The sequence below is a fragment of the Callithrix jacchus genome, chromosome 16, assembly GCF_049354715.1.
Source record: "Callithrix jacchus isolate 240 chromosome 16, calJac240_pri, whole genome shotgun sequence".
Lineage (NCBI taxonomy): Eukaryota > Metazoa > Chordata > Mammalia > Primates > Cebidae > Callithrix > Callithrix jacchus.
Genome location: NC_133517.1, coordinates 50,370,894 through 50,380,495, shown reverse-complemented (window position 1 = coordinate 50,380,495; position 9,602 = coordinate 50,370,894). Strand labels below are relative to the sequence as shown.

The 9,602-nt window shown below is 36.0% G+C and overlaps 1 pseudogene; it reads left to right on the top strand.

Moving 5' to 3' along the window:
- The first annotated feature begins 8,127 nt into the window (after positions 1-8,127).
- Positions 8,128-9,272, top strand: LOC100388877 (uncharacterized; annotated as a pseudogene).
- The last annotated feature ends 330 nt before the right edge of the window (positions 9,273-9,602 follow it).

Here is a 9,602-nt window from a genome sequence, read left to right as displayed (position 1 = left end):
GGCTGGAGTGCAGTGGCATGATCTCAGCTCACTGCAACCTCCTCCTTCCAGTTCAAGCAATTCTCCTGGCTTAGCCTCCCGAGTAGCTGGAACTACAGGCACACACCACCAAACCTAGCTAATTTTTTGTATTTTTTAGTAGAGACAGGGTTTCACCATGTTGGCTTGGATGGTCTCGATCTGTTGACCTCGGTATCCACCCACCTTGGCTTCCCAAAGTGCTGGGATTACAGATGTGAGCCAACACGCCCAGCCGTAAATCACTTTCTTTCACTTCTTGTATTATTATTTTCTAATTATGTTGTCTCTATTAACCCAGGAATTCATTATCCTAGAAAACTTGATGTGATATTATATTCTGCTTCCTCATTCAGTTGACAAAGTCTGTAGATTCCACCTCTTTTCTGACCTCAGGAATCACTTGGGTTTTGCGTCTGCTTCTTCTCCTCTTTCCTTTCCCATTGCCTTAGTCTAGTCCATGGTTCAGTGAGCTCCAAAGCATCTTCCTCTACTCTGTTCTCTGCTCTGTCACTAGTTGACCTCCCCATCTTACATAAACTTGATTATTTAAAACTTGTATTGATTTCTCTTTGACTAAAGAATAAAACCTGAATTATCTCAAAAAGGCAAAAATAAGCCTTTAAGCCTTTCCAGTCGGGCTCTCCCTTCTTTTCCAGACTCACCCCTTATCACTTCTCCTCAGGCATCCTCTAACCTTCTTTGATCAAGAAGGTAGATTTGGGAAGAATGTTCATGGAGCCATGTGGAAAGATGAGGATGGCTGTTTAGTCAGAAACTGAAGAACTTTCTGGCCATGAAGTTGATGTTGAATATGTAGCCACGTTACCTTCTCTTCCCCAATTAACCTACATTCCCAGTGTTCTAGACTTCTCACAATTTTTTAAACTACATGAAATATTTTGAACTCAAGGACTACTACTTTGAACAACTCAAAGACACTTAGTTGGATGTCAGGCATTATTTTTGAACTGAGATATTTTCATGTTGTTTGCTGCTTAGTTGACTTATGTTTTTTAAATGTAAATCATTTTTATGAACATGCATAAAATAAGGTAGAAGTAAAGGGCTAGTGATTCTGTGAAGCAGATACTTATAACCTGATTTAATCACCAGAATAATTCTACAAGGAAAATATTATCTCCATTTTAGACAATGACCAAGGTTAAGAAAATTTACATCGTTTACTCAAAGGCACAAATTTAGTAAGTGACCAAACCTGGATTGGAGCCCAGATCTGTCAGTCTACCAAATCTATGTGCTTTTTAGGTCAGAAACTTGCCTCCAGGTTTCTAACTGAATGTCTGTAGCACTTTAATTTGTGCAACCATGTAATATTTAAACTAATGGATATGATAAAAAAAGAAACATAAACAATAGTCTAGCCTTTTGACAACAATTAACGCATACACAAAGCAATTCAAAATTCTTCCTATATAAGCTTTCAAGATTAGTGTATCTGGTTCACCATTTACTATTAATTAAAACAATTTTTGATAATATAAATTGGTTATAATTATATATTTTTGTCCCAAATTAAAGACTGTATACTGCTGACTATGTCCTTTCTATTTTCTCAGCTGATTCAAATGAAACCAGATAATTCCATCTGTTGAATTCCTTTTGACCCAATTCACAGTCACCCCTAAATGGATTCCAGAAATACCAGCTCTGCAGCTTGCAGAGTTTTCTTAAAGCAATGCTAATGGATCAAAGTGTGTCATTCTATTTAGCATCAATTTATTCATCATACAATAAATTCACATTTTGTGTAGGTTTAGCTCAGTGCTTAAGATAAAGCCAAAGAGTCTTGAATTCAAAGACCTACATGGACACACACACACAAACACACACACACCACATACACACATACATATATGATGCACATATAAATATATAGATATACAAACATGTATACATACATATAAGCATATATGTATACATAAATATGTGTATATACTATATAGTTTCTTTAATAACATAAAGTATCAAATTATAGCTATAGGATTATTATAGATTAATATATTTACTTTGTGAAAATTCAAAAGAGGGAAAGGCAACTGTGGCTCATACTATTAGCAGTTCAATTAACAGTTACCATTTATTAGGTACATACTAAACTCTTGACATGAATTATCTCATTTAATCCTTCTACTAGTCATCTATTGCATATAACAAATTTTACACAAAGTTATTAGCTTAAAACAATGAACATTTATTACTTTACAGTTTCTGTGCATCAGTAATCTAGGTACAGCTTAGCTGGTTTCATTGGCTCCATTTGTCCCTTAAGGTTGCAGTCAAATTGTGAGTTGGTCCATGCAGCTGTCCTTTCAAAGATCAAGCAGGGCTGAAGAGCATACTTTTACAAGCTTATTTTGTTGTTGCCAGATCACAGGAGATCTTCTTCCAAGTTCACTCATGTGGGCCTGTCCACAGCACTCATGACATGGAAGCTGACTTTCTCCAGGTGAATAATCCAAGGGAGAACTAAAGAGAACACCCAAAATGGAAGCCACAGTCATTTGTATCTTAACCTTGTGGTGACATCCATTCAGTTCTGCCATACTCTATTCACTAAAAGGAAGTCTAAAAATTCAGACCATTATAAAGAGGATAACATTACACAAGGGCGTGAGTATGAGAAAGCCAAACATTACTGGGATCATCTTAGAGGCTGTCTACTATAATATTGAAATAATAATAATTTATGAGGTAAGCACTCTTATAGGTAGATAAGAAAATGGAGGTACAGGTTGGCTACATAACTTTCCCAATGTTCTATGGCTGATAAATGAGCAGGCTATGATTCTAACTCAGAAAACAGAGTCTAGAAGGAAATTAAAATTCAAACAGAGACATGAATTCTAGGAAAGAAATGGAGTATAAGCACAACCCAGAGACACAAGTGTGGAACTATATATAATATGAATAATGTAAAGCCAATAATTTAGAAGCTGGTAGGTGATCTAGCTGGAAAAAAGTGGGCTAATGCTAGTGAGTTTTTACTAAAACTGAATTTGGATATGAATAAGTGCGAATTCGGCAATTATTTTAACAGGAAAATAATGTGGTCCAAGTCTGTCTTCATGAAGATTTGTCTAGAAGTTTGCAAGACAGCCTGGAGTGGCATCATAAAAAAAAAGAGACGGAGATCTGTTTCAATGGGTGCATATACTCCCATGAGAATCCGGCCAAGGTGAGAGTCAGTGGAAAGAACAGGCAATATTTATAAGAAGAATCCCCAAGCGTTTTTCATCAGCTGGATAAGAAAGTTAAAACTAACAGAAATTACTACAAAGTTTTGAGAAAGGGATATAGTAACAGATGAAGTGCGATTACAATTTCTACAGGCAGGGTTTTTGTCTGATTTCTTTACTGCTACTTTTCAGAGCTTAGAATATGTCATCATAAATCCTCATCGAATGAATAAATAACTGAAGTTGTCACTTATTAAATTAACACTCCAATTAACTCAAACAACAACAAACAACACATGTAAGAAAGATTAATATTGTAACGTTTCATACCATTAAAATATAGTTGGTTTTCATGGGAACTGGAGAACATCAAGAACCAGGGTAGTGAGCTGAGACCGTGCCACTGCATTCCAGCCTGGCTGACAAAAGCAAGACTCCATCTCAAAAAAAAAAAAAAAAAAAAAAAAAAAAAAAATTAGCTGGGTGTGGTAGCAGGCGCCTGCAATCCTAGCTACCCGGCAGGCCAAGGCAGGAGAATCACCTGAACCCAGGAGGCGGAGGTTGCGGTGAGCCGAGATCGCGCCATTGCACTCCAGCCTGGGTAACAAGAGCGAAACTCCGTCTCAAAAAAAAAAAAAAAGAACCAGGGCACTGCTTACTGGGTGTGCTTGCACACGAAATCTCTGCTTCTTTCTCTCTCTCTCTCTCTCTCTCTTTCTCGTTTTAACATGTTTTTATAGCACATCTACACCAGTCTCTGTTGTGTACTGGCAGGCTTTCCAAATGTCTCCCCAGAATTTCTGCTTGCATTTAGCTTTAATTTGCATGGATGAAAACCCTAACTTTGACTTTATAGGTTACCAGTTTTACTACAAAATACTGGTAAACTCTTCTTGTGTTCAAATAAGAGAGAGAAGAAAGTAAGAATTTCTGTCTGGCTCAAGCTTGGGTCAAATGTCTCTCCTGATTTAATTAGCATTGACAATGTGTAGGTGGGTAGAGATTATGAGGTCTATTTCTCTCAAAGCAAGTAGAGACATATTATATGGGAAGATGGTGTAAGTAAGGTGGCAATTTTATGGTCATATGTAGTATGAGATAGATTATTTCTAATTCTTGACAATAGATAGCTTTTGATGAGTTCAAAATATCAGATGAGTAAACTTAGGCTCAGAAGGGTAATTTACCTAGTGTTACACAGCTTATAAGTGGTTGTAGACAAGATCCCAGATCCTCTACTTTCTGTCTCTAAAACTACTGTCTTGCCCTTTTCACTTCTCACTGCAAGCTACCACTAAGAAAAATAAGGAAGTTAAAATCAGACTGGCTGTTTGTTTAATTGGGAGTCATGCAGGCCAGGCTGTAATAGGCCAGGTGCTAGTAATTGTGGGCAACTAATATCCTTGACTTTTATCACCACTCTGACCCTATATCAGCCTCACCCCATGTCTTACATAGAATGAGGCTCCAAGATTGGAGAGGTCTGTCTTAACACTTTTCTTTCGATTAAACACTCTGGAAGTTAAACATTTTATTTCTAGCTTGTATCAACAGAGCTGTTTTTCAAATGTCATTTGCTTTGCTGTAGGGGCCACAGTTATCAAACTTTGATAGCAGAACTTTGGCGAAAACAATTGGAAAAAAATTAGTTATATAAAATTAACAACAAATACAGATTGGAGTGGTTAGTTAATTGGTTAGTTAGTTTGTTGTGGGGAGTAGGTAACCTGTTCTTGTTACAAAAAGACATTTAAAAGAGTCAGTAGAAAGAAGGTAATTATAAACAGGAGAGATAAAATTTGCACAGTGAGGTAAATGAGAAGGTGGGAGTGAGAATAAAACAATTGCTGAGAAAACAGGTAAAGATATGCATCTTTTCCTGTCAAGAGGAAAAGATGTGGCTGAATAAGAAAAATCTCTCTAGATATTGCATTATAAATAAATAAGGAAATGATGTATTTTGTTGTAAGGAATAAAAATAAATTTGTACTTGAGGAATGCAGAGATTAGAAATAGAATTTATCCATAAGATTCTCTCAGCTGTTTAAATAAAACTACATTGACACTGATGTTCAAACAACATTAATTTATACATTTGTACTATTATAGAGGAGTAGTTAAGAGCAGGAAGTAATGTTCTACTATTTTTATATGATTCACAGATTTTGCCACAGTACTATACTCATAGTAGATGCTTAATAAAAGTTGCTGAGTCCATAAACTAACTAATGAAAAAAGAAATAATACTTGCATTCCATATTTTATTTATAAGGTTCCATAGTTGTATTTGGAAAATACAAAATATTATGCACTTATTTGAGAAAATATTTAATAGTGTAAAAAATCTGTTTAGGCATTTGTTGGTCAAGTATTTATAACAGCAATTCCATACAATCAGAAATGTTTACACTTAATGATATATTACAAGGATGGGAAGAATGATTTTGCTAGGAAATGTTATCGCTAAGAAAAATTCTCAAATTTATTTTTATAGGAAAGGGAGAAAATTATTGATAAACACATCTAAATTTGTAGATTGGTGGTTTTTCAGAGGTTATTTGGGGTCATAATTGTAAATCTCATTACCGTGCTTGAAGGAGGTCTCTTTCATTATTACGGTGCGCAGGTCCATATCCCTGAAGCTAATTGCAAGGTAGAGCTGCAGAGTTCTAATTGTTTGCCATCAAAATAGCTGTGTAAGCTTGATTAACAGTGTTCAGCAACATTCATAATAGTCCAAGCCTGGCCCTGCATAAAATAGAAACTGGAAAAAAATCAATAAGATTTAATAAGATCAGGAACAATCACTTACAATAGTACATCAATCACACAAAGTAATAGGTGCAGGATTTGATAGGGTCCTGAACTGCCTGAGAGATTCATAACCAGTACTCGTTAATGATTTGTTCATTTGCATTTTATCAATCCAGCTACAGCTGACAAGCAGAAGGAGTGGGAAAGAAATATGTTGACTTAAACTCATCAGCTTTGCAATTAAAAAAATAACATATAATAGCAATGTCTTGTCACATGAAAATCTGATGTTATTACAGAGATGTGTGCAATCATTGGCTCTTCAGACTGAGCTGCTGTTAGACTTGCAGAATAGCTAGCATAACAGTGTCCCTGTGGTCACTAGGAAGTCTCAAAGGTTAGAGAGAATGTACATGTGAATATAAATTTCCTCTCCATCTCTCACAGAGCTCAACTGCATAATAATATTTAATGCAAAATGTGCATATTTACTTGTTTTTATCTCTTTGAAATAAATGAAGCTCCTGGCTTTGCCTTAGGCAAAACCTCTATAACAATCATAATGAGATGGCTTTCTGGTGATTATTGATTATCATTATATTCTCTTTTAGCTGATGCTATGACTTTTAAAATAATCATGTGGTATTTACTATCTTTATTAAAACACATTTTGGGAAAAAGGGTAAATGAATGAAATAAAATTGTGTAAACAAATTTCTAATTCTAAATACATGGTAGTTAGTAATATGAAAAAAAATAATCCTCCTATAAACATCAGAAGCATAATGAAAAGTCTGAGCTGTTTCCAGGAAATTCATGTGGATTCCTGCTTAGAAAATTTCATATGGGCTTTCTATGGAGGGAATTATGCGAATGGTGGGATGCAGAGCACATTGTCAGAAACCAGCAGTAGGACCATCCAAAATGTGGATTAATTAGTCTCTGTCTATAACTTCAGTAAATAAAGTGCTCCTTCAGAGAAAAACATGATGATTCAGGTCTTTGTAGAGGATGTTTAAATGGCTGATTTCTATATAGGATGCTTTAATTCAATCAAAGTACAGGTACAATTCCATTATGATAGACTCCATGAGGCCTCTAAATTGTTTTGTTGTGGTAGAATTTGGTTAAAATGAATAAATACATTTATCACATTCTCAGTGTGTAGTAGGTACTAGAGAGACAGACTTGATGCCTAGTCTCTTTTCTATTGAATTAACACATGAAAAGAAATGCTTTGAATAGGCAGCAGGAACCAGGAGCAAAATATAATGCTTGCACATTTTTCAGGCTTTTCCTAAATTCTGGATCACTTTCAAAATGGTTTTGGTATTAAGATAAAGTTTTTATTTTTCCTTTTTTTTTTTTTTGTTAAAAATAGCATTGATTAGGCAGAAAGGACTTTTGGAATCTAAAAGGGTGAAGAAAATAAAAGGTGGTTATTGTTTGATCTCTTGACAAGTGGTTATTATTGTTATCTCTTGTAAATAACTCAATTATGCACAGCTTAATTTGTTTTTCCTACAAAGAAAACTATACAGAATCATGTGCTTCAATTATATAGGTTGACTCTTCTAAGGCTATTAAACAAGGAAAGTATTAGTAAATTTACTAAGAATCAATTTATAGAATACCTATTTGCTTAAAAGCAAATTGATAAATGTCCAATTTACTGACAGATCAATTTACAATACTTCTTTGATATTCAGTGATTTCTGCGTATGTGAATTGGTTGTTTTCAAGTATAATGATCAGTTATATGGAAATTACTGTTACTAGTTTGGCTGTAATATGGAAGTGATTTTATTATTCTGAACATTCTTACCTTTCATTTACTGAAGAAACATTTTTAGCACTGGCACTGTAACATGCCTAGGAGGCGTAAATAGTAATAAAAGATGTATTCAAAAAAGTTTACATTGTACAAGAAACAGGCAGAAACCCCACGTTTTTAAAATATTCTAACAAAAATATTAATAATGTACTCTCAGGAGTTGGAATAAGGTTTGAAGAATTATCATCTCCAAACTATGCACTCTTAAGAGTGGAAGTGGCTATTAATAGTTACATTGAGAGGAGCCGCCCACAAGCGGGCAACGGGGAAGCTCTTAAGAACGCAGCTGGAAAGAGGTTGAGTTACAGACATCCTGCTAAAATGATTTCTTCAACGTCCAGATTTGGCATACACTATGGCCTCAAGACTCTACTTGAAGGAATTAGCAGAGCCACTATCAAAAGCAACCCATCAAACATCAACCAGTTTGTAGTAGTTTATTTTGAAGAACTTACTATGTATAGAGAAGGGAATAGTTCTCTGGATATAAAGGATCTGGTTAAACAGCTTCATCAGATTAAAGTACAGAAGTGGTCAGAGGATCAATATGAACGAAGAAAGTAGAATGTTTAAAAGAACCAGGAAAAAAAAAATCTGTAGAATCTAAAGTACCTACACGGATGGAAAAATCTACAGACAGAGGAGAACAATGTAACCGGAACAGGATATAGTGACAAAACCACCCAGTTTCCATCAACTTATGCTGAGCTAGGCGCTGAGCAAACTGAAGCAGTTCATGATTCTCCTCCCAAAGCAGCTACCCCTAAGACTACTACCCTACCCTCCTCACCACCTCCAACAGCTGTCTCACCAGAGTTTGCCTATAGCCCAGCTGACCCAGCTCAGTTTGCTGCTCGGATGTTAGCAATGGCAGCAAGCGAATCAGAACAGCCACCACCATATTCCAACCTGTGGACCCTTTATTGTCTAACTGATAAGAATCAACAAAGTCACTCACCACTCCCACCTGCACCTGGGCCTTTCCCCCGAGCAACCCTCTACATATCTAATCTTAAGGATCCGCAATTTCTGCAGCATCCACCAACAGTCACTCCTCCAATTTATGTGATCGACGACACAAAGATCAGTGCCCCATCTTTTATCTCAGTTGCCTCAAATGTTCAGAAAGCACAGGAATGGGAACCTCTTCCGGGACATGCTGTTGTTTCGCAGTCAGATGTCCTGAAGAGATACGCTGCAGTGCAAGTGCCTGTTGCTGTTCCTGCAGATGGGAAATTCCAGAAACATACTCTAAGTCCCCACAATGCTAATCCTCCAAGTGGACAAGATGTCTCCAATCCAAAAAGCCCTGTTTTTCATTCTGTTGCTTTCCCAGTAGAAGATGTAGCTAAAAAAGTTCAAGATCTGGTGACAAATGGGCTCCCTTTGGAAGTTACGGTATTGCTGGGGAGATAAGTGTGGCTACCGCTCACAAAGTTCGCAAAGCAGAAACCGAAAACTGGTAGGTACACTTTCCTACCATAATATGTAGGTAGGAAAAAAATACTTGTGTTTTAAGCATTTTGATTTATTGGCCTGGTGATTTAGATAGCTAAAAACAATTTGAGATAATATGTAGTAAGTTGGGGTATACTCTAATTTCCTGGGGCTACCGTCTCTAACTTCCTAACCACCAGTTACCAATAAATGCACAGCAGATGCACTGTAAAAAAAAAATAGTTACATTGAAACAATAGGAATAAACAAGGATATGCAAACCAGAATATATGGTCACCTTAGATATAGGAGAAGAGGACAACATATGGGTTGTTGAGGAAATACAAAGAACTGTTTTT